The sequence below is a fragment of the Desmodus rotundus genome, chromosome 8 (genome assembly GCF_022682495.2).
Source record: "Desmodus rotundus isolate HL8 chromosome 8, HLdesRot8A.1, whole genome shotgun sequence".
NCBI lineage: Eukaryota > Metazoa > Chordata > Mammalia > Chiroptera > Phyllostomidae > Desmodus > Desmodus rotundus.
The window spans coordinates 87,482,277-87,508,594 of NC_071394.1; the positions used below are offsets into that span (position 1 = coordinate 87,482,277).

At 40.8% G+C, this 26,318-nt stretch overlaps 1 protein-coding gene across 1 annotated transcript in view; it reads left to right on the top strand.

Annotated features, from left to right (window-relative positions):
- Positions 1 to 26,318, top strand: part of ERC2 (ELKS/RAB6-interacting/CAST family member 2) — a 932,688-nt gene that overhangs the window by 817,070 nt on the left and 89,300 nt on the right. Inside the window, exon 18 of the mRNA XM_053930289.1 lies at positions 13,314 to 13,530. The gene's annotated coding sequence lies outside the window, so the exon portion shown is untranslated. The remainder of the gene's footprint in view (positions 1 to 13,313; positions 13,531 to 26,318) is intronic.

A 26,318-nucleotide genomic window follows, 5' to 3' on the forward strand; every position in this document is an offset into this window, starting at 1 on the left:
ATTTGAGAGAAATAGAAAGTCTGGAACTGATTATGAAATTATGCAGCAAGGAGATGCAGAAATACATGGGGATAAGTGTACAAATGCATAAGCCCCAATACATGTTAAGCCTGGTGCGAAGGACACATTGTGCCTTTTCAGGTCATTTTTGGTTTGAACCCCTGCTTTTACATTTCAGTATAATGCAATCTAACATTTGTTTTGTGTAGTGCTTAGGGAGCTTTTGGTGTTAACAGAATTCTTTTCTAAAGAAATTCCTTTGGATTCCTTCAGAATTTGTCCAGTTTCCAGGTTCCAATAGAAAAAACATGGGCAAGATTTTAATAGAAAAAAATAGTGCTTCAGATTTTTTATTTGGCAAGCACCCTACTCTAGGGCTACTCTTGTTTTATTAAGTGGAACAGGTTGGCTTAATAGAGGAGTTCTCAGCATTTGTACCCTGATTTCAGGGAAGAGAGAATGGTGGGCCACCTGGGAAATACACCCTCTGGGATTTTTTAGTCCACTTACAGTTTTAGCATTTATTCTCATTTCATTTGACAGTATACTTGAATAACAATTAGATGTGCTGATAAGTCAAGACTAAATCCTTTAATGTTCTTTGCTCATGTCTCCTTGAGAAAGGAAAGCTGGATATTTCTTTCTGTAAGTTATTTCAGATGTGATTCTCTTTCTGTTGGTCATGAAAGTGGCAGTGGCAGTGGTAGTGGTGATGGTCATGGTGATGGTGGTGATTATGGTGGTGCTAGTGATGATGGTGGTGATGCTGGTGGTGGTGGAGGCAGCGGTGGCGGTAGTGGTGGTGGGATGTTTTATTTTTTAGCTTCAGTGTTTTCATTGCTTTTAAAGGCAATACATTTTCATTACTAAAATTTTCAAACAACTCAAAAGTCTTTGCAGGAGAATCCTACCATCCAGAAATATTGACATTTTAATGAGCTTATGTGTCTTCCTAGTCTTTTACCTATATGTAGCCTCTTTAAAAAAGTTAAACCATATAATAAATGTTTTTTAACTTGCTTTTTGAACTTAATATTGTATGTTGGACCCCTTTACACACTAATTGATATATGCCTACAGTATCATTTTTATAAGTGCAGAAGCATAACAGTTTTGCATTACTTAGCCAGTTCTTAATGATGAGCATTAAGTTCTTTTTAACTGTTTCCTGTTAGAATGCTACAGGTTTTTGGGCTTCACCTTCAAGCACTTGTCCAATAATTTCTGCAGAATAAATCCCTACAAGGGAAGTTTCACATTTACCTTGATAAATGTCGTGAAGTGGCCTCCCATGGGCAAGAGGTTATGCCCATTCGCCCTTTGTTTTATGTCTTGGATGACACAACCTTGCTGTACTACCCCCAAGTCTTTTGGTTTTGTTTTACTTTGCTTTTCCAGTTTAACTCCAATTGGTACAGAGTTCTCAGAATTTTTCTTCTGGGTGGTAGTGTGTAAACCAACAAAAACCACTAAAATTCTAAACTTGAAAGTCAGTTCAGGGAGGGAAAGATGAAAAATGTCCTTTGAAAGTGATGATGCTTGTCACCATCAATGATTGCATTCCATTCCTCTGCCACGGGGACCTGTATGGTTTCTCTCTGGTCAGTACAGTACCCTGACTTGAATTTTAGAGGTTTCTGGACGACTTGCCTTTCCCAGTTTCCTTGTGAGAACAGTTTTCTTTATTGTAGGTAAAGATTTGTAGTCCGTCGTCAATAAACAGGAAATGGCGGGTGCCAGAAACGGGCAAGTGGCCCCACTCTCCTCCCTCCAGACCTCACAAACACGTGAAACAAAATTTGGTTATTGGGTTGATTTTTGCTGGGCATACGCTTTGAATCTGGGGCTTTTTGGCCATTGAGGGGTTTGAGGTTCGGGGCCCTTTTATCCTTTTATTGGTGAATTCACTGAAGTGTAGGCAGACAGAAAATGTTCAAGTGGCAGGCAGATAAACTTGTTAAATCCCTGGGAGTCTTTCCTTCCTTGCTCTGGGAGTTTATCATCTTGGTGGAGTTAAAAGGCAATTAGGCCTGCAGGTCTTTGCCTGCTTGTTTATTGGCGTTTTACACATGGGTGTTGAAGACACAGGGCTGTATTAAACATTCCAATCCTGCTGGCTGGAGTGGAGTGAGACCTCAGCCCAACTCTAAGTCTCCTTGAGAGGGGACTTGCCAAAAACCTGGAGGAAAATTCTTTAAATATAGTACCTGTGCCCCACGATGCTCATTGTTGGTGGAAAATTGCAGTCGGCTAGCTCCATGCTGTGTTACATTTCCTGGGAAATGGTTTTATGGAAGGGCTTTTGATGAAAAAGTTCATTCCTTTTGTAATTGTTAGCTGCCCCCACAGTGTTAGTTAAGGTAGAGGCATACTGGAAATGTTTCTTGCCTCAAATCTCTAGGGCAATTCCATTCACAAGACGGGAAGGGTATCAGTTTGAAATTGGATGAGGGACAGATTTCCACAAAGTCCTCTGGCCCTTCTGGTTCCCTGAGGGTCTCCAGGCAGGCTAGTCCTGGGCAAAATCATAAAGGAGTTGGTTCTTGAGTTTCTGCAACAATTTCTCCCTTTTCTCACCCTCTCCCAAAGCCTTGAAGGCAGAGCTCTCACACTCGTGGGTCAGTGAAGTAATAGAGCCCCTCATCCCCACCCCCAGGAAATTTGTATTTTTTTCAGAGACACCTCGGGCACTCATGTCAATGGAACTGATGAGAATGTCCAGGACATTCTCACCGGCTGGGGAGTCAGGCACCACCTGGGTTTGACTTACGGCTCTATTGCTAACTGTGGCTAGTTGAAGGGTTTTTTTCTTTGGTAAAATAGGACCAACAATAGTCCTAGTCATGCTAGTTTGCTAGTTTGTTGAGAGCATAAATGAAATAATGCATGGAGAGTGCTTAGCATAGTATTTGTCACATAAGAACACAATAAATTGTAACTGTTATTATTGTTATTAAAATATGCTTCACTTATCTAACACATGTATTGCAATATATATAGATTTGTGTATACACACACACACACTTAGTTGACAATTATATTTTTATTTCACCCATCTAGGATGCTACAGAAATATAAAAATCTATCCAGATAAAATGAGAAAATTCTTGCTCACGTCCAGAAAACCTGGAATGTGAAGTCTTTCAGTTTCCACAACTGATTCTTGTGCTCAGCTGTCAATAGAACTCCTTGCTAAGTGGCTACTACTTATCCAAATCTTTGTTTCTTAAGAGTTAGACACCCTGCCTTAATTGTCTGAACTAAAGAAAACACAATAGATAACTGCAGCTTTTATTCTCAATGTGACCTTCCGTGTTCTGAAACTAATTTGCCATAGTGCCTTGCCAGGGTCTGTGCAAGGACTTCCTCTAGCCCAGTAATGTGGTTCTGATTAAGGACATCCTATAAGACCCAGGAGGATTGCCTGGGAAGGAAACTGGGCCAAGCCACGAGTGAATTTCCATTCTCCAGTCAGATATATGATATTGAAGACCAGAAGGTATAGGGGGTTTATCATTAGGGAGACTTGGAAAGAGAATTAAAGCAAATGGCTGACAAATTGGCTGTCTTTTATGCAAAGCTGACAAGCAAGTGGGGCTGCTGCCCGAAAGAGGATATGCAGAGCCCTCAGGCCAAATGGCTGGGCAGTCAGCAGGCTTTTTGAAGTCTCTGCTTGCATGCCGCCACTTTTAACAAGGCCTCTGCTGACCTGTCTCCTCCCGAAGATGTGAAAACTTAATTTTTACCTAAAATATCTTCATTTCAGCAACTATGACAATTTATTTCCTTTCCATAGGGCATGCAATGTTAGGATCAAATGCTTGTGTTGTGGACAAACAGGGTGTGTTTTTTTTCTTCCTGCACTCTTAGGAATTGGGTCATATATGCTAAACCTTGACTTATTCCATGGATGCTAGATCTTTCCCTGGAACCTATCAGGCCCTGACTCATCAGTGAGATAGCCAGGAGGTGACCGAGGAACACACTGGAGGATCCCATTTGCTCCCTGGATTCATGGAAGCTCTGCATCTGGGGGAGGAAAAGTGATCGTGGTGTGCAGTGGACAGTGGAGTTTGGAGAGCTTGGAGTTTCTTTACCAAGTATCTAAGAATCTACTAATAGTTACAACTCTTATGATTTTCTTGTTAATCTCTATCAAAGCATGTAATCTGATATGTTAGCCGTGACTAAGCCGTGAAATTTGTCAACTTTCTTTGTGATTCACACAGGCTCTATTTGAAAAAGAAAAGTCTTAACACAGTGTGGGACATTACTTCCCAGCATGCTTTTCCCAGCATGCCACTAGTATCTTGTGACAACAAATAAGAACAGAGTGTATGCATTTCTTGTGCTGTTTCAAGGACCAAGAATGGATAAGATAAAACTCTAAAACTAAATAATATATTTTCCTTTGAGGTGATAAATATGCACATGGTAGATCTGCTTAAAGTGGTAGATTATTTGTTTTTGAGAGACAATAAATAAGTAACACTTGACTTTTTTTAAAAGTCGTAGTGTTATAGTTAACATAGTAGAGTAACTGTGAGTGTAGACATTAGGACTTGAAAATCCCTTTTTGCCATTGTCTGGCTGGGTGAATGCTATAAGTCATTTAACCTTTTTCTCTCATTTTTCTCTTCTGAAAAATGGGGATGACACTACCAGGATCTACTTCGTAGGTGCTATAAGATACAAAAAAAAAGAGATACTATTTCTAAAATGCAGAGCTAAGCACCCACGTTCTTTGTCCATTTGGAGTACTATTATAGTTGCTATGTTATCATATAGTGATATAATAGATCATTCTGTTCCCTTATTACCCAATGGAAATTGATTAAATTAAGTTCATGGAACTGGTAAAACTATTTTTACTTTACCAAAGGAAAACTGGGCAGTTTTGAGTTTTTCATATGAAGACAGGGACAGCAGCACAAAGGAGGAAAGACACTTTGCGGAGATGAAGAGCAGTAAGGACTAGGACATCGTTCTGTCTGTGCCTGCCAAATGCCTTTTTCCCTTGGACTCCAAGAATAGGAATTCCCAGATCTTCCCCAACTGTTTCCTGACCCCTGTTCTGTAGAATGTTCATCAGATAATTAGATGGCTTTGGTGACTATACAGTCCAGTGGTTTAGAAACGTATTTTAATACAAAAATCTTGTGTAGTGCTCTAGGATCTAAAAGGGCCCTTCTCAGATACCTGTCAGCTAGATCCATGGGACATAACCTGTGAGAACAGAGTTGGGCAGATCTGTTCATTTTATAGACAATGAACCTTGAGCCCATGGAGTGCAGTGAGTTGCTATAGTTCTCACGACTGTTGTCTCAGAGTGGCTTTGCTTTATACAGTTCCTTTGTCTTCACCCTGACTTCTTCCCTTCCCACAGAATCTTCAACCCCTCCCCCAACTAAAAAAAAGGTCTATGCAAAATGTGGTGAATCTGTATACACGAATTTTTTTATGGAGAAAGTCCTTAACTTTTATTCTATTTTCTTAAAGAGATTTGTGATCCTTCAAAGGGTTAATAATGATTTCCTGACAATTTGAGCCCCTAAAGTCACATTTCTAGTTCTGACTGTGAGCTGCAAGGTTAACAATTACATCCACTTTCTTAACCTTTCAAGGCAAATGTAGCACGTAAACTTATGAGTGCCTGAGGTCCCAGGCTTGCTTGTAAAAGAACAATTGGGTCCTGAATTCTTCAGGTTGTTTCTGCAGCTTTAGTTCTCAACCTGAATTCTAAAGGGAGCTAGGTTCTAAATAGCTTTGAACCTAGAAGACTTAAAGTTGGTAAAATAATGCGTGTTTATTTATACTTCTCCAAAAAAGTATGTATTTACTTGCTTAATTTTGCTTTGGCTTTGGATTAGGGTTGCCAGATTTCACAAATAAAAAAATACAGCATACCTAGTTATACTTGAATTTCAGATAAACAACAAGTAATTTTTTAGTAGAGCTCTTGAGAAGGGGAAAATCTATCACCCCTGTAGACATTTAAAAAGCCTTCTTCCTACCCTGGAACTTCTGTTGTGAAAATGAAGGGAAATTTACAATAAACAAGCACAGGATCTTATGGAGGTAATAGAAATGTTCTAAAACTGGTTTGTGGTGATGGTTGTTGCACAATTCTATAAACTTACTCAAATTCATTGACCTTTACCCTGAAAATGGATGGACTTGATGGTATGTAAATTATAGCTCAGAAAATTGCTTTTAAAAATTAAGGGAGAACTTTATAACGATTGCTTTTTTTTTTTTTTTTACTACTAAAGCGAGGCCTGATTTATTTATTTATTTGTTGTATTATAATTGCCAGTTTATTTGCTCATCTTCCTTGAAACTAACTCTTTTGGGAGGGGGGTTCATACATTACTTTATTGTTGCTCAATTACAGTTGTCTGCATTTTCTCCCCACCACTCCCCCACGCCCCGCCGCCGCAACCCCATCTAAACCCACCTCCCTCCCTTGCTTCTGCCCTCCCCCTTGGTTTTGTCTATGTGTCCTTTATGGTAGTTCCTGAATACCCTTCTCCCCACAATCCCCTCCCCTCTTCCCTCTGGCTATTGTTAGATTGTTCTTAATTTCAATGGTCTGGTTATATTTTGATTGTTTTTTTCTCTTGTTGATTATGTTCCAGTTGAAGGTGAGATCATATGGTATTTGTCCCTTACCGCCTGGCTTATTTAGCTTAGCACCATGCTCTCCAATTCCATCAATGCTATCTCAAAGGGTGTAAAGATGGCTTATATTTTTAATCTTGGTTTCAGACTAATTTGAGAATGTGATAAAAAAAACATAAATCCACTCCTCAGAATAAAGCATGAAAGTGTCTCCACCAAATGATGTATAAAATTTCTAGATCTACTGAAGCTCATCTCTAGGTACCACCTCCTACCTTAACCAGATTCCACACACTGTTAAAATCCTTTTCTGTACCTTTGGGAGTAAGGCCTACTGCCATCTAAAGCAAAGAGTTGCTGCTCTTGGAAGTCTTGTCCAGTCATGATGAAGGTGACCTAAGGTGACACCTGCCACCCCAGTGAGACTCCTCTTCCACACTTCATGCTGAGAAGGACATGAAGAGGGCAGTATTTGTCTTAAGGTATATGGAGAGCCTTGGTTTATTTATTTATTTATTTATTATTATATTTTTTATTTTTAAGAACCAGTGGCACATGTCTGCTCAAGCAGATCCATGTTCCCATCTTGTCTAGTGTCTTTGGTACAAACAAAATGCTCACGTGCTAGCTAGCGGGTAGACTTAGGAGGCACATCCATCAAAACCCACACAACTCATCCTGTGGTTTTAGTGCCTGCTGGAATTGGGAAGTAGAGTACTCTTCTCTTTTATCTCAGGATGAATAACCAGTAGAATGGGTTGGGCTGGGGGTGCTTATCCATAGGAAGATGCCCTGAGAAACTTATTTTTTATATATCAAGAGTTGAGGACTAGCTCCTCCAGATTTAATTACTAAATTCTACAAAGGACAGCTCTTTATACAGTTTACAGGAGTCCCTATTGACCTCTACAGAGCCTCCAGATGAATACATCCATGAGGTCTGTCCAGCAGGTATCCAGGTATCTAATATGAAAAATAGAAAATAGAATAAATAGAAAATTTATTAAAGAAGATACAAGAAATATTGTACATAGGACAGCGCACTTCAATCCCCTTCAAAGTAGGCAACTTGGGACCTCACATAGTTCTCCCAATCGCCATCAGCTGCCCCATTGTGTTTTCCTCAGTTACATCATGGTCTGAAATCTCTTCCCCTTCAGAGGTGATTTTAGTTTTGGAAAAAGTCAGAAGTTGCAGGGAGCCAAATCTGGGCTGTAGGGGGGCTGAGTCACCTGGGTGATTTGAGGTTTCACCAAAAACCTCTACATGAGACATGATGCATGAGCAGGCACATTGTTGTGATGAAGCTGCCAGTCACCAGTTGCCCATAGTGGCAGCCTTCTGAATCATCCACACAGTTCCTTTGGAGGAATGTTAAAGCTTACTGCAAAATTCAATGCAGATTCATTGCTCTATTCATGCAGTCATTTTGAATGCAAGGGCCATGCAGTACAAATGCTCACTTAACGGCGCCTACCACCCCCACTGACTAGTACAGAGTAGTTGTCATTGTTCACCTATGCGTGTTCCAGTTCACTCTCCTTGGCTGCCATGTTACAGCAATGTTGTGCAAACCATTTTTGTTGTATTAACAATGGCTGGACTATTTCTGGACAGACCTCGAATTTTTCTAGTATTGTTTGTTTTAAACATTACCTCTTCACCAAAACAAAAAACAAGCTTGAAATAATGATAGGGGGTGGGCCAAAGTCTCTTCAGAGACTCTCTTATTCTTGCTGTTTCTCCATTTGAGATATGGTCACGCCCTAGCAGCCAGATCTCACTGGTGTGGCAGGGAAATGAGGCAGGTGGAGAATGAGGGCCAGATGGTGGGACAGCTGAAACAAGGGTGCTGGCTGGAGGGGGAGCTGCCTGGCACCTGCAGGAATAGTGGTAGCCCAGCTCTGATAACCTGAATTCCCCCATACATGCCTCCAATGTCCAAGGAACTGGAACTTCTACTGAGGAAAATCGCTAGAATACAAACATTTTCCAATGAAGCCTGAGCAAAGACCAGTCTTCACACAGAAACCAATCTGATTCTTTTGAGGGACTTGATCAGAAATCAGTGCTTTGAGGTGTGTAGAAGTCTATGCCTTGAAGCAAAGCCTCACCAGAAATCCCACTACTGTGGAATTCCTGTGCTGGCCTCAGCTATCTACCTGGGTGAAGATGTCACTGATTAACTCCTTTGAGAGGACCAACCAATTCAAAGGCCTTCTTGAAGGCTTAACAATGCATAGGCTAGTTAAATGAATACTATCTTAACTTCTTATTCTTGGAAAGGAAGGAGCTCTGCCAGCCTGCTCTTAGTTACTCCTGGCATTTGAAAGAAAGTAAATGCCTTCCCTTTAAAAAAAAAAGAGTCTCCCAGAAGGAGTTTATACCCTTTGCAACAGCATGGATGGAACTGGAGAGCATTATGCTAAGTGAAATAAGCCAGACGGCGAGGGACAAATACCATATGATCTCACCTTTAACTGGAACATAATCAACAGAAGAAAAAAGGAAACAAAATATAACCAGAGACACCGAAGTTAAGATCAATCTAACAATGGTCAGGGGGGAGGGGGGAGGGGACAGTGGGGAGAGGGGATTACAGGAACTCCTATAAAGGACACATGGACAAAATCAAGGGGGAGGGTGGAGGTGGGGGAGGGAGGGGGGTTTGGCTGGGGTGGGGTGGAGGGATGGGGAGAAAAGGCATACAACTGTAATTGAATAACAATAGAAATTTTAAAAAAGAGTCTATGAATCCTTCAATTTTGCTTATTTTAAATGCCTTTGCCCACATTTGTCCAAATAAGTGAGGCTTTACCATTTTTGGCTTTTTCTCTGCAGTGAGAGTTTTAGGTCTTTGTTGGAGGGATCATTCCTGTTTGTTTGACTCCAGCCTTTTCCACCTTTTTAGCTGAACCTGAGTGCAGGAAACCAAGAAATACTCTTAAGGTTTCATCATCTTTCCTGTGGAATTGAGAAATCAAATACCCACTTTGGAACTCTCCCTATAAATGCCTGTCCTTCATTTCTACTTTCCTCCTCCACATCCTTTTCCTCTTTCTGGTCTTTAGGTAAAACTATTTATATTTGATAAACGTTTTCCCCACCCTGGTCCTTAACAGGTCATTTTGTCTTATGTGGCTTCAAGGATGCAATAGAAGGCAGTACCACTACATTGGGTGCTCTGGTTTCATCAGTTCTCCTCCATGAACAGCTTATGTGGCTCTTGTAAAGTTCTAGTGAATGTGTGGTTCCCTCGCTCCTCACACTTCAGGTAGAAGACACCACAATACTACACAAACTTGTATTTTCAAAGATCCTGTAAGGCAAATCCAATAAATACCACACATGTTCTATTAAAGAAGTGGGCCTTAACCAGAGGTGATCTGGACCCAACACCTACACCTTTGCCAATGTTGAGAGACATTTCTGGTTGTGCCAACTTGGGGAGAAGGTGCTACTGGCATCTGGTGTGTAGAGGTGAGACAACTCTACTATACATCCTATAATGCATAAGGCAGCCCCAATGACAAACTTTAAATAGTGCCAATGTTGGAAATCCTGCGTTAGAGGAATCTTGCTCTTTTATCTTTTTCCTCAAGGGTTGGGGAAAAAGAAAAAAGCAAGAAATGCTCAATTTTGATGAGTACATGTGTCTTTGTGTCTAACATCCCATATGGATCCAGAAATTGGAGAGCACAAGAGTGCCACGGAGCAGGGCAAAGTGCAAGGTCAAGGCAGGCCTTCTCAGCACCGACAGCTGTCTCAGCTCCAAGGAGAGACAACTTTGACCGAAGCAGAGGACCAAAAAGTTACAAGGATGTTTAGTTTGTGATAAAAATCATTTTGCAGATTAAAGGGCTTCCTCCTGCCCATAAAATGGTATGTTCTTTAAATAACTCAAAAATTGGAGGCATTTAACTGTGTTGCAAACAGAAGGCAGGACTACTGCCCAGAGCCATGGTCAGTTATGTGCACCCTTGTAAGCAAGCCGGGTAGCTGTAATCACGCTATATAGGTGGTGCTGCTCTTCATAATTTTTGTGTGTGTGTGCTATTCAACTGCCCCATGTTCTAAATGCCGAGCTGTCAACACAAAGGGATTCAGGGAGTTTCCTGGAACCAGTCTCTCTCTACATCTCTTGGCTCCATTCTCCTTCACTCTTTCTGTGGTAGCAAGATGGATTCTCAACCAGCAGATCTTCCCTCTTTTCACATGCAAGCCCCCTTAGGATGTGTGAGACTCTTTCCCAAGATTCTCGGCAAAGTCACAGTGCCTCTCATTGGTGTTGATTGGCTCAGGTGCTCATCCCCGAACCAATGCTGTGGCCAGGGGAATGCTAGGAGCTGATTGGCAGAGGCCTAGGTGACAGCACACCCCTAAGCCCCTTGTGACCCGTGTGTGCTGAAAGTGGGCAGAGGTGTTGCCTTAAAGGAAAATTGGGGTAAGGTTATCAAAATAGGAGGAATGGATGTCCAGGAGAATAAACACACACCCACACTCCTTGCTATTAAGATGCTTTGGAGTCTGCAGTTGAAGACCCAGTTCCTTGCCCGCACTTTACTGTTAACTAATTGCATAATTTGAGATAACTCCACACTCTCTCCCTGCCTCCTTTTTATAATTTGAATCATGGAAGTAGTAATACCATTTGGGTGGTTATGAAAACCAAGCAGGTATCTTGGGATGCTGGAAGCATTGTGCACACAAGTAGTTGTTTAGATGCCAATGAATTCAGTTCAGCTTCTAGATTCTAGAAGAAGCTAGGCCAGCTACAACCCACCCAGCTAGTCCATGGCAGGTCACTTCGGAAGCCAGTGTCTAAATTTATCCCAATCGTCATTGTTGCAGGTCAGTGTGGGAAATCTTCTGAGGTCAATGATTGAGGTAATTGGCTTGCTGTGGATCTTGAAAATCTCTGTCTGTTAAATGACATAATTGGTTTTAATTATATAATTACGGCACTTAAAGTGTGGGGGTGAAAGGTTACTATTATATTTAGAAGTGAGATCTCCAATGAAGCCAGGGTGTTTAAGCCAGTCTTTCTTCGAGTTTCTCTTCTATTTTTTCAGAGGGAAGTCAGAGTAGGCTGGCCTTGGCCCTGGCCATTTTGGGATGATTACCCTGCATGAGGTGGTGCTGCAACTGCTCACAGCATCACAAGAACCTTTGTAAAGAGACGGGAAAGGGCTTCCGTAAAGACCTCACTGCGATCTGTAGTTAACAAGCAGTGGGAACTCAACTGTCAGCAATTGAATCTGATTGGGCAGGGTAATTATATGATTGCCTCTGGTGTTTGCACATGCACGGGGATATTTTTATTGGAAAAAACCTAATTGCTTACTTTCTTAGTAGAGGGAAAAGCTAAACAAATTTGTGTTGTCATAGGTTAAAAAGACATCCTTTCTTTGTCTCTAAAATAGCTGCCTGCCCTGCTTTTTATAAGTGGGGGTTTTCTTCTCCCTGTGTTCAATCAGGGATGTTACTTGCAGACTTGAATTATATGATAATATGAAAATGTAAAGGCAAGCTACTTTGGAGTGTGCGTTTTGGTAAAATGACCACGTGCCTATTGCCATATCTTAAACCATCCCCTTCAAGTGGCCTCTTTTGTAATGCAAGGGTAGCTGGAACCCTGGGCAACACTCAAGCTACTGGGGCTTTCACAGGTATTTTGTTTATTTTGTTTTGTCTTCTTGTATGGAGGCCCCTGGCAAGATTGGCTTCATAAGCTATCTAGTTTCCCTTCATTGCATCAGGCAAACAGGAGATACTGTGTGTGTGTGGTAGCCTTTTAGACATCAAAAACACCAAGGGGAAGAGCAGCAAAGCACTCCCTCTGCTATTTCCCAAGGACTTGGAGAAAAGGGAAGGGTGAACTGAGAGTCAAAGTGAAGAAGCCCAATTACAGTCCAGGGTCTTTTTCCAACTGCCCTGATTAAGCATGGCATGTCACTCACCTGTGATGCTGGTATGCAGAAAACAGATGCTGCAGTTTGGTCCACTGTATAGCATTCAACTCCGCATTATTGCTCATTTTTCTATTTTTTTTATAGAACAAACTATTTTCTAAGTTCTTTCCTTTCCTGGGATTCCACCATAAGAGATTGAAATGCAATTGGATTGTGGGAACTGGAGAAGCACCTTGTGATGACAGCTGCACACTCCAAATGTGGTGCTCTGGTTAGGTGAAGGTTTTGGGGTTGGAGAATTGCTGAGAACAAAGGGCTTTTAGCCATTCAACCAGCTGTGCTTTCTCATCTCAGAATCTTGCACCATCTCAGACTTGTAAACACCCCAGTCTTGGCTAGCTGACTCAATGGGTCCCCTGGGTTCAGTGTTAAATGTCACTTCTTCCAGGAAGCCTTCCCTGACCACCTACCACCAGTATGGTTTGGCTGCCCTTGTTTTGTGCTCCATGGCATCCTCTAAGTTCCTGTACCTGTTGTCTTTAATTGCTTGTCTCATTGTTCAAAATAGCCTGTAAATTTTATGAGGGCCCAGCTTGTGTTTATATTTGTCACTACTATATCCGCAGAGGCTGGCACAGTGCTTGATGAGTGTTTGGAATGACTGAATTAGGAACGGAATGGTTGCTGGGTATTTTAGGAAATCATGGTGTGTGCTGCATGGGCTTCCCACCCTTGCTGTTAATACTGCTTTCTTGTTGCTTATAATTTTCATTGCCCCAGATGATCCAGCTCTGTTGGAGGCACGGAGGCACAGTCAAATCTCATGCTGTACATTGATCACCTGTCCAACCTTTGCCTAGAGTGGGAGCCCCCAGTTCCTTCAAGATATCCAACTTTACCTGTCTGTAAAGAAGAAGAGGAGGAGGGAGACAGCGGGAGGATCCGGTGGCAGTGTAACACCAGAGCAGGTCCAATGTTTACTTTTACCCTTTTGGAGGTGGGTAACTGCAAATGCCATGGGGAGTGGGCTTTCGGAGTCTGCCTATGACCTTGGATTTGGGGGCTCACATACACTTTATTATTTTGCTAGAGTGTAGGGATTGCTACTTTTGTATTTAATTCATAGTCAGACTGTTCCATGATTCCCATCAGCATAGAACAAAAATCCAGGTTTGTTATCCACATGAGGTAAATTGTCACATTGGCTGTGTATTGTTTGTGTCTTACCTTGTGGACAGAGAGTATGGTTCATTCACTGGCTCCTGTTTCATGACTTATATTTGTTATTTTCTTTTTAAGATCTATGATTTTCAATGGCCTTTCTTGTTTTGATTCTCTGGCTTTTGATGTTTTGAATCCCCTCCTCCAGGGTCAACCTCTAAGACCATGAGATCCTGAATAACTATTGAATAAATGAGATTTCATTTAGGACTGTCCCTCAGTGTTTAATCATAGCCCTACACAATTCTGGGGTATGTCTAACGAGCTTTTTCCCTAAGCAGAATGTGAACCTATGACCGTGAGGCCTCAGGCAAGCGGGCTTCCTAATGAACCCCCAGGCCCCCAGCCATCCCTAAGTTTGGACTGCTCATTGTTGGTTGGGCTGCAATCACAGTTTCTGGGTAGATGGACATTTGCTTGTGGAAACCACAGCCTCACACGTGGCGGGGCACAGTGAACTCTCAGTGTCCTCGGGTGCTCTTGCATAGGGGTCTCTCCCAGGTCTGTCGCATACTCTTCCTCTGCTGGTTCTGAGCCTCTGTTTACTTTATATTCATCAGTTGCATTTCTGCTTTGGCATAATAAACACCTAAATTGGAAGTACATCTTTGGAGATTCCTTCAAGAAAGAGAGTCTGTACAACTGTCTTTTTGTATTTTTCTGTTATTTATTTATTTTTGTCAATTAAAGTTTTTGTCAGTATTAAAGTTTAATATTACTTCTCATTGGTTTCAGGTGTGCAGCATAGTGGTCAGACAATTGCATTCTTTACAGAGTGTTGCCCCTGATATTTCTAGCACCCACGTGGCACCATACATAGTTATCGCAACGTTATTGAACAACCTCTTCTTAAAGCAGGTGTGTTCATCAATGCTGTGTGCTGTGAACCAAACGGGATGGGCCATGGTGGGCTTTCCTCCTGAATTCCAAGGCAAAGTTAAGTTTAATTTTTAGTTTGTGACAGCTCCGGGGGATGCCTCTCCACCTCATATCCTTTCTGGGCCAAGGCAGGTAATTACTGCCTACACAAATCACATATTTTCCCAAAAGAAACAAACAAAAAAATCTCTGAATGACATTTGATTTATAATTAAACTTGGTGATGCAGTGTCTGAAGTGTCTCATCTTGTCTAATCATAATAATCTATTTCCTTTCAGGGTACTTCTGTATGCAGGGGTTAGTCCTCTTTGTTACATGGTAAAGGGAATAATTTAAGAAAAGAAAAAAAATTCAAATAAATGATTACTATCTTAGGTTAAACTCAAACCATTGATTGTTTCTTTTGTTTTGTTGGAGAAAACATTTTCATGTCCCTTCATTGACTGATTTATTCAGCAAACAGATTTAAACATTGGCTCTCTAAGTACCTGGCCGGACCAGCAACCTGCTTCTCAGCATCACCTGGCACCTAGTTAGAAATGCAGATACCCGGGCCACACCCAGACCTACTGAATAAGAAACTGCAGGTAGGGCCCAGAAAGCTGGGTTTAAATGAGCTTCCCACTGATTCTGCTGCACACAATAGTTTGAGAACTATTGGTTTAAAACTTATGCTAGTGCATGAGGTGAGGGCAGTAACAAGAGTGCACCTATAGCCCTATCATCCAGGAGCTTGTGTTCCAATCCTGGCCGTACAGCATAAATTCATCAGTTAGGCAGAGTGATCTTTATTAAATTTGAATTACTTCATACACTCACTTCCTAAGTCCCTCTGGGCAGTTCCCTTTGTAGTGGAATACATAGAAATGCTTGATTTAGGCTTACAAAGCCTGGCATGCTCCATCCCCTGCCTACCTGCCCAGCCTCACCTGGTACTATTCCCTCCCTCCCCTGGTGCTCTGCCACTCCACACTGGCCTTCTTTCTGATCTCCAAACACCCCCACTGTCTGTGGGGTTAGCAGGAATACATGTCAAGGAAGAGGAGGGAAGAGAGAGAATTACAAAGGTTGAATAATAGGCTTGGTCACTGAAGTATTTTTCCATACAGTACAATATTTCTCAACCAATGTCCCCATTAATATAATGTCCCCATCAATATTAATATATTGATACATATATATAGTGACCTTATTTAATGTAATAATATTAATGGCCTCTCTTATAATGTAGCCATCTGAAAGGACTTTTGCAATCATTAAGGAACTATTACATATAGTTCAGTCTAATGTTAGTGTCATGTAATTGTACTGATCTCTCTCTCTCTGAGAGTTGGTGGGGCAGACACAGTGCTCAGCAGCCACACACTGTAATCACTAAACACGGCTGGAGGCACCAGGTGCTGGGGGGACTCACCTGTGTAGGAGCACAAATGGAGCCGACACATGATTCTCGCTGTCTTCACCTACTTGAAGGAAAGATAAAAACCATATTCATCAGGTTGTAACTCTACAAAATCTTATCTATGAATGCTAAGTGTGATCTTTCGGATATTAAGTGTGCCATGTGATTTGGGAACAAAGCATCTGTTTAAGTTTTTATTAAAAGTAAAAAATGGTCCCTCAGGATTCTCTTTACAGTAAGAAAGGGAAACGCATATTTTAAATATGATTTGTTTAAAAAAAGAGGCAAAGGGGTTCTTAAAGATTTAGGACTATTAGAGCCAAGATTAGGGCAATGGTTCTGGTTTGGGCTTTTGTCTGGATTTTTGTTCTGACAGCTCTTTCACGGTAGTAAGCAATATTTTTTATGTGGCGCATATGCAGTTCAGGGTAGTATTTGCTGTGTAGGAGGCTTCTCATTTGAGATCTTCAGCAGAGAACGGAAAGGTCAGTGAAGAGAAGCCATCTTGGAGGGTAGGCAGAGGGGAAGTGCTGACTCCCAGTGACCTTTTGGCCTTTTGGCACCCCCAGCCTTGTCAAGTTCCTCCAGGAAACCAGGGAAATCTCCTCACCATGTGAGCTTCCTGACATGCCTGGAAGCTCTTCCTATTGGCAGGAGAAGCTTGTCTGCTTCAAGTGGCTATGAATAAGACAGGCGTGCCCTGTCCCTGCCCTCCAGCAGCCCACAGCCCAGAGGCCAGAAACTTCAGTAAATAATACAAAGTGTCACATTGAAGGATAAGAGAGCTGGGAGAGGAGAGAAGAGGGAAACAGGCTCTGGGGCTGGCAGGGAGGGCTTCTCTGTGGACTCAAGGTTGAGAACTGAAGGATGACCAGGTGTTCATTTGTGTCTTGGTTGGTGGAATGGTAGGGGGTAAGGGACAGTATGCCCAGGGACCTGGGACTACCTCTCTTACTAGCTGGGACTCTGCCCATAGCAGCTGCCACAACAGATAGACTGGAGTGAAAATACCCAAAGTCTCCCTGCAGAATAAACCCCAGGGGAAGGCCTCTTCCACACAGAGACATGATTTCCCCATGTTCACTAACAACAGACATATCATGCCCAAGTGTGACATCAGCACCTTGACGTGTATTTCTCTTCCTTTTGTTGGTTCCTCTCTGAGATCCTTCCTTTTAGGGGCAGCCTCTGCTGGTCTCCTTCTTAAGAGCCAGACTGCCTGTGGAGGACAATTATGATTCCCTGGAGGATTCTTACATGGCTTTTAGGGAGGCATTTGAGCATCTTCAGAGAATCTTTCTGGGTATGGCCAACAGCTCCTAGGAGGGAGGAACTGCCTCTACCCATTGCCTTCTTGACCCAGAGTCATCACTGCACATGTGCCATCCATCCTAGCCAGAACACAGTTTGAGGGCAGATTCTCTCTCTGTTAATCTGTGCCTGGCACACTGACTTCGCACAAATCTGGCACTCACAAATAGTTGACAAATGAAAGAAGAGATTCTGCAAATCCAAATGCCCTTGCAATACAGAGGCTTGATTTTAGGAATGTGAAATAAAACCAATGCCTGATTCATTTGTTTATTCATTCACCCACCCAAAGGCAGTTCTTGAGGACTTACTGTTTAACTGTGTAGCTGAAATGCCTGGCACATGGTAGTTCACAGTCGATTGAGGTTGTTATAGAGGAAGTGCAAAACTAGCTCTGGCTTTTTTTTTAAGTATATTTTATTGATTATGCTATTACAGTTTTCCCAATTTTTCCTCCTTTATCCCCCCTCTGCCCTGCACCCCTCAACTCTCCAGCATTCCCCCTCTTAGTTCATGTTTATGGGTTGTACATATAAGTTCTTTGACTTCCTTGTTTCCTATATCATCCTTAACCTCTCCCCATCTACTTTATGCCTACCAATTATGCTTCTTATTCCCTGTACCTTTCCCCCCCCCATTCTTCCCCTCCCCTTCCCCAATGAAAACCCTCCATGTGGTGTCCATTTCTCTGATTCTGTTCCTGTTCTAGTTGTTTGCTTAGTATTTGTTTTCTTTTCTTTTTATGTTCAGTTGTTCATAGTTGTGAGTTTGTTGTCATTTTACTGTTCATAGTTTTTGATCTTCTTCTATTTCTTAGATAAGTCCCTTTAACATTTCATAGAATAAGGGCTTGGTGATGATGAACTCCTTTAACTTGACCTTATCTGGGAAGCATTTCATCTGCCCATCCATTCTAAATGATAGCTTTGCTGGATAGAATAATCTTGGTTGTAGGCCTTGCCTTTCAGGACTTTGAATACTTCTTTCCAGCCCCTCCTTGCCTGCAACATTTCTATTGAGAAATCAGCTGATAGTCTTATGGGAACTCCTTTGTAAATAACTGTCTCCTTTTCTCTTGCTTAAGGAGATAAGATTCTCTCCTTATCTTTAATCTTGGATAACTTCATTATGATGTGCCTTGGTGTGTTCCTCCTCCGGTCCAGTTTCTTTGGGACTCTCTGGGCTTCCTGGACTTCCTGGAAGTCTATTTCCTTTGCCAGATTGGGGGAAGTTTTCCTTCATTATGTTTTTCAAATAAGTTTTCCATTTCTTGCTCTTGTTCTTTTCCTTCTGGCACCCCTATGATTCGGATGTTGGAATGTTTAAAATTATCCCAGAGGTTCCTCAGCCTCTCTTCATTTTTTTGAATTCTTGTTTCTTCATTCTGGTCCAGTTGGATGTTTATTTCTTCCTTTTGTTTCATATTGTTGATTTGAGTCATGGTTTCCTTCCTGTCACTGTTGGTTCCCTGAATATTTTGTTTTATTTCACTTTGGGTAGCCTTCATTTGTTCCTTCATTTTGCAACCAAACTCAATCAGTTCTGGGAGCATCTTGATTACCAGGGTTTTGTATTCTCCATCAAGATAGATTGGCTATCTCCTCGTTGCTTAGCCCTTTTACTGGAGTTTTGCTCTGTTCTTTCATTTGGGCCACATTTCTTTGTCTCAGCGCACTGGTCTGGTTGGTCTGGTTGACTGTTTCTTTAATTCCTTGGTTGTCAGAGTTCCAAGCAGTTTGATTTTCTGGCACTTCTGATTGTTTATTGTTTTTAGATTGGTTGTTGTCCTCCTTTTGGTTGTGTGAGTAAGCGAAGGGTTTCTACCTATGCCTCCATCTTGGCCAGAACTCTAGCTCTGGCTTCTGAATTACTTCAAGTTCTTGTCCCACTGAGCTTTGCAGAAGCCCCAGCTGGTCCCCCCTCTCCTGTCACTTAGAAGTGTGAGTCCAGAGTTCCAAGCTTGGAGTGTGTCTGCTTCTCTTCAGAGAGGCAGAACTCTCCCATAGAAGGGGACTTGTGGCATGAGCTCTGACATTTGAAGGTGCCGAAGGACAGCTTACTGGCTGTCTGCACAAAGCCAGGGTGAACATGAAGTGACAGGGAGTAGTTGAACTTCAGGGCATTCTGACTGGCTCTTTAAAATATTAACTAATGAAGATAGTCATTTGAAGCATCTATGTTTCTACTTGCTATTTCTAAGGCTGAGGATTTCTTTGATTAAAGTGAAGGGACCATTTCTACAGACCTGAAAATTTTGAGCCTGTGATACAAGTCAATTGTGCCCAAGTGCCAGTTTTTCTGGCCCACACAGGGTCCCTAAAACCTGCAAGTATCACATTAAACATATCTTTCTGTATTTGGGGAAGAAAGTAGGTGATCCAACTACGTAAGACCATATACCGAGATTCCAGCAGCCATCCCCTTTGTCCCAGCCTGCCCTCTCCAGTTTACTGGTCACTGTTGCCTGCTTTGCTACACCAGGCCTCATTCATGTTTCTCATTCATGTTACCTCCCTGGTCCCTGTCAGCACAGTGTGCAACCCTGATAGGGACCTGCAAAACAAGTCCTTGTGGTAGGCTTGCTGAGATCCATCCACAGCATGAATAGTATCCAGGTTTGCTTCTGCAGTCACCTGTCTAGATGCCACATATCAGGGCCTATAGGGTCAATGTCAACGGAACCCCACCCAGCCTGAGCTTCTCATAAGAACCAAGTAGGCGTTTACCCAGGTCCTACTTCAAGGATTCTGACTCAGTTGCTCTGGAAGGGTCCCATGCACTTTGGAAAGCCTTCAGTGTGGCTTGTGCCCAGCTCACCTGCTCTCATCATCATTTTTCTTGGCCCAGATCCTCTTCCTGAATGGGTCTTGATCATCACAAACTGCTGTCATGAAAATGGAATCAAAGAAAACACACATGTCAAAAGTGGCTCTTAAAAGAGATATAACACAAAATACAAAAATGTTTCAGTTTGAAACCCCAACTATAACAACAAAAATGGGACTTGGGTGGGGAAGAAGGTAGATATAAATGCTTATCTTGTCTTATGCATAATAATGGGAGGCACTTCTATGTCTGCAAGTTCCTGAGACAGTGTAGATTTGTGCTAATTGCAGGCAGCCTGATAATTTCTTATTAGATGATTGTGAATTTTTTTCTTTGTGTAAACAAGTCACTACTTTTGCCAGAGTATATCTAGTATTTGACTCCTTTAAATTCTCCTGGTGATCACTAAGCCATTTTAACCTGCTACATATGTTTTCCATCTATATAAATTTATTGCTTCTTTTCATAGTTTTAGCCTTATCTTTTGGTGCATCTGTTATCCTCAGGTTCCTCACTATCTAATGTCCATATCCATCATCTTGACCCTCATACATTGCATCTCTATATTCTGGGATAACCTCCACAAGTGTATGCTTTATTTCACAGATGCTATTTTTTATAATGGTGACTGAGGTTTTAGCTGCTTCTGATGCCAATTGTGAGTCCATTATTGCATTTTTGGTGGGTGGTGGATGGTAAAAGGCCCTTCCTATTTTCCATCCTCTGCCTCAGTGCCCTATATGGGCTTTTAGACTGATAGGGAATCTGAAGCCCAGAGGAGGATGTGATTTGTCAAAGGTCACATAGTTGGCTCCTGGTAGAGATGAGAATAAAACTCTGTTTCCTACCAGTCCAAGGCTCTTGGTATCCACAAAACTCTACCTGCAAGGTCAACTCTTAGTGGAGGTACAAAATAACTAATTAGATTGATAAAATCATTATTATCATCAATCTAATTAAAATCTCACACCTATCAAGTGTGAATATTCCAACTGAGCATTGCTTGCCCCATATTCACCTCTCTTCTTCTACAGCATAGCTTGCTTCAATAACAGCTATCTGTAGAGCAAGCTTGAATGTGGAGAAAGGTTAAAGCAGTGATTTTCAGTTGGGGGCAATTTTGCTCACCCCTTCCAGAGACATTTGTTAATGTCCAGAGATAGTTTTGGTTTCACCACCAGATTGTATGTGAGGAGGGTGCTACTGGTATCTAATGGGTAGAGGTCAGGGACCATGCTAAACATCTCACAATGCACAGGACAGCCCCTCACAACAAGCTCTGTCCAGCCCACAATATCAATAGTGCTGATGTTTGAAAAGTCTGGTTTAGAGGGAACAAATTATACATTTTAAATCAGTGAACTACATTCTACCTGTGGACTAAAGCCCCTTGGGAATCTGCCCCCTTCTGCCCCAGACACACACACAATCCTTCATAAATATATGTGTGATGATTTCTGATACGTATATAGATAGTATCACGACTTCTAAAATATTAATTAATTTTAAAAGATTACTGAATTCCTAGTAGCTTTTCATCATCAGGTGTTTTTCTGAATCAAATGATAGGAAAAATAATATTACTCTGGTGGAGGGGCATGCAAAATTGTTTGATCTTTTAAAGGAGTCCCCATCAAAACTGTGCTGCTTATGTCTTTCATGACAAATCTGAAGTTTGGTTGTGCCTTGTAAAGTAGCTCCCAATCCAAAGGAAAATCTTTAGTGCCTGATGGTTCTCACCAGTGGCTACAGTGTTGGGGCAGATCTGGCAAGCAGATGTTTCTGGTGGAAACTTTACATTCTAGAATAGTTTCTTCTGAGGCAGGAGGAGGGTTAGGTCAGAGAAGAATGTGCCAGACAGTATGCCCCGTTTGTTAATCAATGCTGTCATCTTGGCTGCCCCTCTAGCAGCCTCATCTTCCTGAAATCTTCAGTAAAAAGGCCATTCAACAAGTATATCTGGCACTTGCCAGAATTTTTCTAGCTCAGCTATAACAACAAGGAATGGATTTAATCAGATTCAGAAGAATTTTAAGACTCATTCTATAACAGTGTTATATCTCCAGAAGGCCTCTGGAAGGCAGATTATCCAAAACCAGTTTTTTGAGCTAAACTTGCAAACAACTCATGCAAAGTAATCAAGCTGGCTATGCATAAGTCTGAAATCTTAGAGACATTTGTCAAGCTCATTGAGACACATACTATATTCAGTGCTTTGTTGGATTAATCTAATTAGTCTTCATAGCAGCTTATGAAGTAAGTACTAATCTTATGATCACTTCATAGATACAGAAACTGAGTCTTAGGCTCACTAGGCAACTTGTCCAAAGTCACACAGTGATTCTTCTTTCTTTAACCACTAGGCTGATAATATAGCCACACTGCTGATTTTGAGTCAACAAGCTGTTATTTTAAGCTGTATCCCTTATGTCTTTAATTGGAAATTGAATTTCTTATAGACACACAATCATCATAAGAAACACTGAGTTTGATGAGAAAAGTATTTCCAAGTAGTTTTCTCTCCTTACTTGCAGCCTCCATGCATGATGGGATATGATACTCACTTGGAGGGGGTCCAAGTGATATTCCAGTCAAGAATCAGGTACTTCCATTAATAATAGAAGGGCTTTAAGCTGATCACATGTCTTCTCAAGGTTTCAGACTTCTTCTGGCACATGGGATGTCATAGTTCATTTAACAACCATTTCTGTGGTATCTATGAAGTTATCACATGAATAATCCTAAAGTAATGTGATCTGTTCTAGAAGAATAATCTGTACCTCTATGAATACCTCTGAACACTGCAGGCTGCCACATCAGGCTGCCATCAGCAAATATTTATTGAGTGCATACTATGTGTGATGTTCCATTCTAGGAGTGAGAGATTGCAGATGAATTTCATTTGGCAAGGGGATAATAAACCAATAAACAAACAAATAAGGTGATTTCAGAGGCCTGTTAATTGCATGAAAAAAATACATTAGAGTGATATGATAATGAATGGAAATAGAAGGTGTTTCTCCCTAAGGTGATGAGAGAAGTCTTCTCTGAGGAGATGACACCAAAAAAAAAAAAAAAAAAAAAAAAAAAAAAGCCTGGGAAATGAGGACAACTTTCTAGGCAAGGAACTAGTAGAATACGTTTAATGTGTAATGTTCTAAAATTCATTATTCTTTCAACAGAGAAGCTCAGATGTCAAGTGTGTGATATTACTTTTTCAGATTTGTTGAGATTTTATAATGACCAGGCGTATGTTTAATTTTTGTAAACCTTCTATGTGTACTTGAAGAGAATGTGTATTCTATAGTTGAATGCATAGTCTTTGTATGTTTTTTAGATGAAGCTTATGAATTATATAACTTAAATCTCCTATATCTCTATTAATGTCTTAGCTGTTTAACTGCTCAGTTTTTGAGAGGTAATCATTCAAATACTCATGATTATATATTTGGGCATTTCTTTTAGTAATTCTACCAATTTTTTGTCTCATCTATTTCTAGGCTATAATCTACTAGTTTTCTTTATCTACTGTTATAGCTTCTTGGGGTTCTTGTTATTAATTATTACCTCCCTTTATCCCTATTAATGTTTTTACCTATAATTTTTATTTTTTCTGATAATATTGCTATAGCAACATCCTTTTGGTTAATGTGTATTAGTATGCTTCTTCATCCTTTTATTTTTCAGTGTTTGTATGTCACTGGTTCATTTTATAAATGACAAAGTTTTCACTTTTTGAAAATCTTGTGTCTCTGTCTTTTGAAGAATTAATTTAAGCTGTTTGCATTTATTGTAATTAATCTATCTGGACTTAACTTTGTTTTCTTATTTTATATGTTCTATTATCACGGGTGTTTTTTCACCTTCCTTTTCTCTCCTTTACTACCCTGTTTCAATCAACTGTGCTTTCTTTATTTCTTTGTATTTTTCCTTCTACTGATTAGGAAGTTACCTACTCCATTTTTCTTCTCTTCATGGTTAGGATAGGATCTAAAGCAGATTTTGGGAAACACGCAGAGGCTCTTAATGCATCAACTTTAGTTGGCTTAATGGCTTTCTCTAGTGTGCCGACTCCCCACTGGTTGGGTCTTTAATGGGCAAGGGTGTAGATGAAAATGCAGAACATGGTCACTGTGATGATTATATCTTGGAGTATGGATTTTCAATTTGCCTTTGCCAGGACCTGTGCCCTGATGACTGAAGGTTTTGGTAATTGACAAATAGTAAAACCCTCATGGATTATGGCTTCTAAGCAAGGAGTCACTTGGTTTTCTCTGTTGCCCTTTGTCTCGTCTGCATTTCAGCTCTTGTAAGCGATGATACACATTAAATAGCTCCTGTAAAACTGTTGAATTGTCAGCTTTTAAACTGCATAAAACACTGACATTTTCATTAGATCCTGGCCCTGAGGAGCGTCCAGCTTTCATCATAATGGATTTGTTTACTTCTGCAGAGACTCTTAATGTGCTGCCTCTGAGGGAGATCTTACTGTCACCTGCACTTAAATGGGAAAGTCTTTGTTCAGCCAAAGATTTTTGGAAAAGGATTTGAAGAGGTTTCTTTCACTGCCTCCTCCCCCTGCCCCTGCCATGTTCTAAAAATGTAAGGGATGAAAATAGGGTCTTTGAAGAACTTTGGTATTGGACGGACAAAATTTCAATGTAAAATATCCTGCAGAATCCATTAGGAGACAAAATGTTGGAAAGATGCTATTAAACCACTACTTAATTTCAACAAGATATCCTGCTAAAGATAAGCAAGTTATATCTATGTCTTTGTGACTTCAATCCTTTGGTCTACATTTAAACAGATATCTTGATTTTGGATTAATAAACTCTCTTGTGTATATTGGTACAGAAAACATTTTAAACTGTGGGTCCTTCTAAGCAAATAAGAAAACAGAGGATTTTTATCTTCTGATCATTGCACTATATCTTCAACATTTGTTCAGAAGATGCCAACCTATTCATGAACAAATGTAAAGTCATCTCAATTTAACAAGCTGGAAAATGTGTGTGCTGAAAGACAGACTTTTATTCATACAAGAGGGCTAGAAATGTTAACTTTCCTGGAATCAACCAGTTTGCAATTTATGGCTAGATTTTTCTTATTTTTAAAAGGAACTTCCTCTTCTGTATTAGCTTGTTGAATATGTCATTGGAAGGTTTGTCTACTTTTTTCATTTCAAGAGAAGGAGCCTAGCATGAGGAGTCAAATTCTATGAATCAGGCAAATTGACAGATGAATTCTGCTTTCAGGACATACTAACTGTGCAATGAGGGATGTGTTAATGAACTTTTCTGAGCTGTTTTTCTCATACTTAAAATTAAAATAATAAATTTTATTATTTAAAATTTATTTTAAAACTTTCAGAGTTGATATGAACATTAAGTAACAATGTAGACTGCTCACTCAGCACAAAACCTGGTACATAGTAGGGGGCCATTCAATGACATTTGATGGTGAAGAAGATGATGAAGGTGATCATGATGATCAGGACAGAAGTGGTAGTGGTAGAGACGATGGTAATAAATATGGTGATTGTGGTGGTAGTGGTGATGAGGATGTTGATGGTAGTGATAATGGTGAGGAAGATGATGGTAGTGGTAGTATGGATAAATGGATGTTAGGAGTCCTTTGAAAAAGGCTGAGAGAGGTTATTAAATAAGTTGAGAAAAGGCAGAATTATCTATTATTACCTGACCTACAGTTCCCTAGTTTCTACTTGGGCATATTTAGGCATTAGGAGGTCCTTTCTTAATAAAATTCTATTACAGAACAAAAAAACCCCCACAAAGCCCACAAAAGCCTAGTTCACTCATACAATTGTGTTTTCAGGCCTGGACTTGTCTTTGAAAAAGCTAAGAAGTGTTACTTTGAGTCATTTGATCCTGTTCACATCCTCCTTTCTAAATCTTGCTCACTGCTTGGCATCTATGACATGGGATGTCTTAGAGTTCTCCTGTCTCTTTGAACATTTCTCTGTCATCTCTTTGCCAACTTCTCTTTCTTTAATCATTTAGATACAGGAGTGTGGAACTCAGGGAAAGTAGTATAGGAAAAAAAGAGGGCCAATGGGGAGGTTGGGACTGAATCTAAGTGTAGTGTCACTGAAGCAAAGGAGGGTGACAGTTTCAGGTACAGG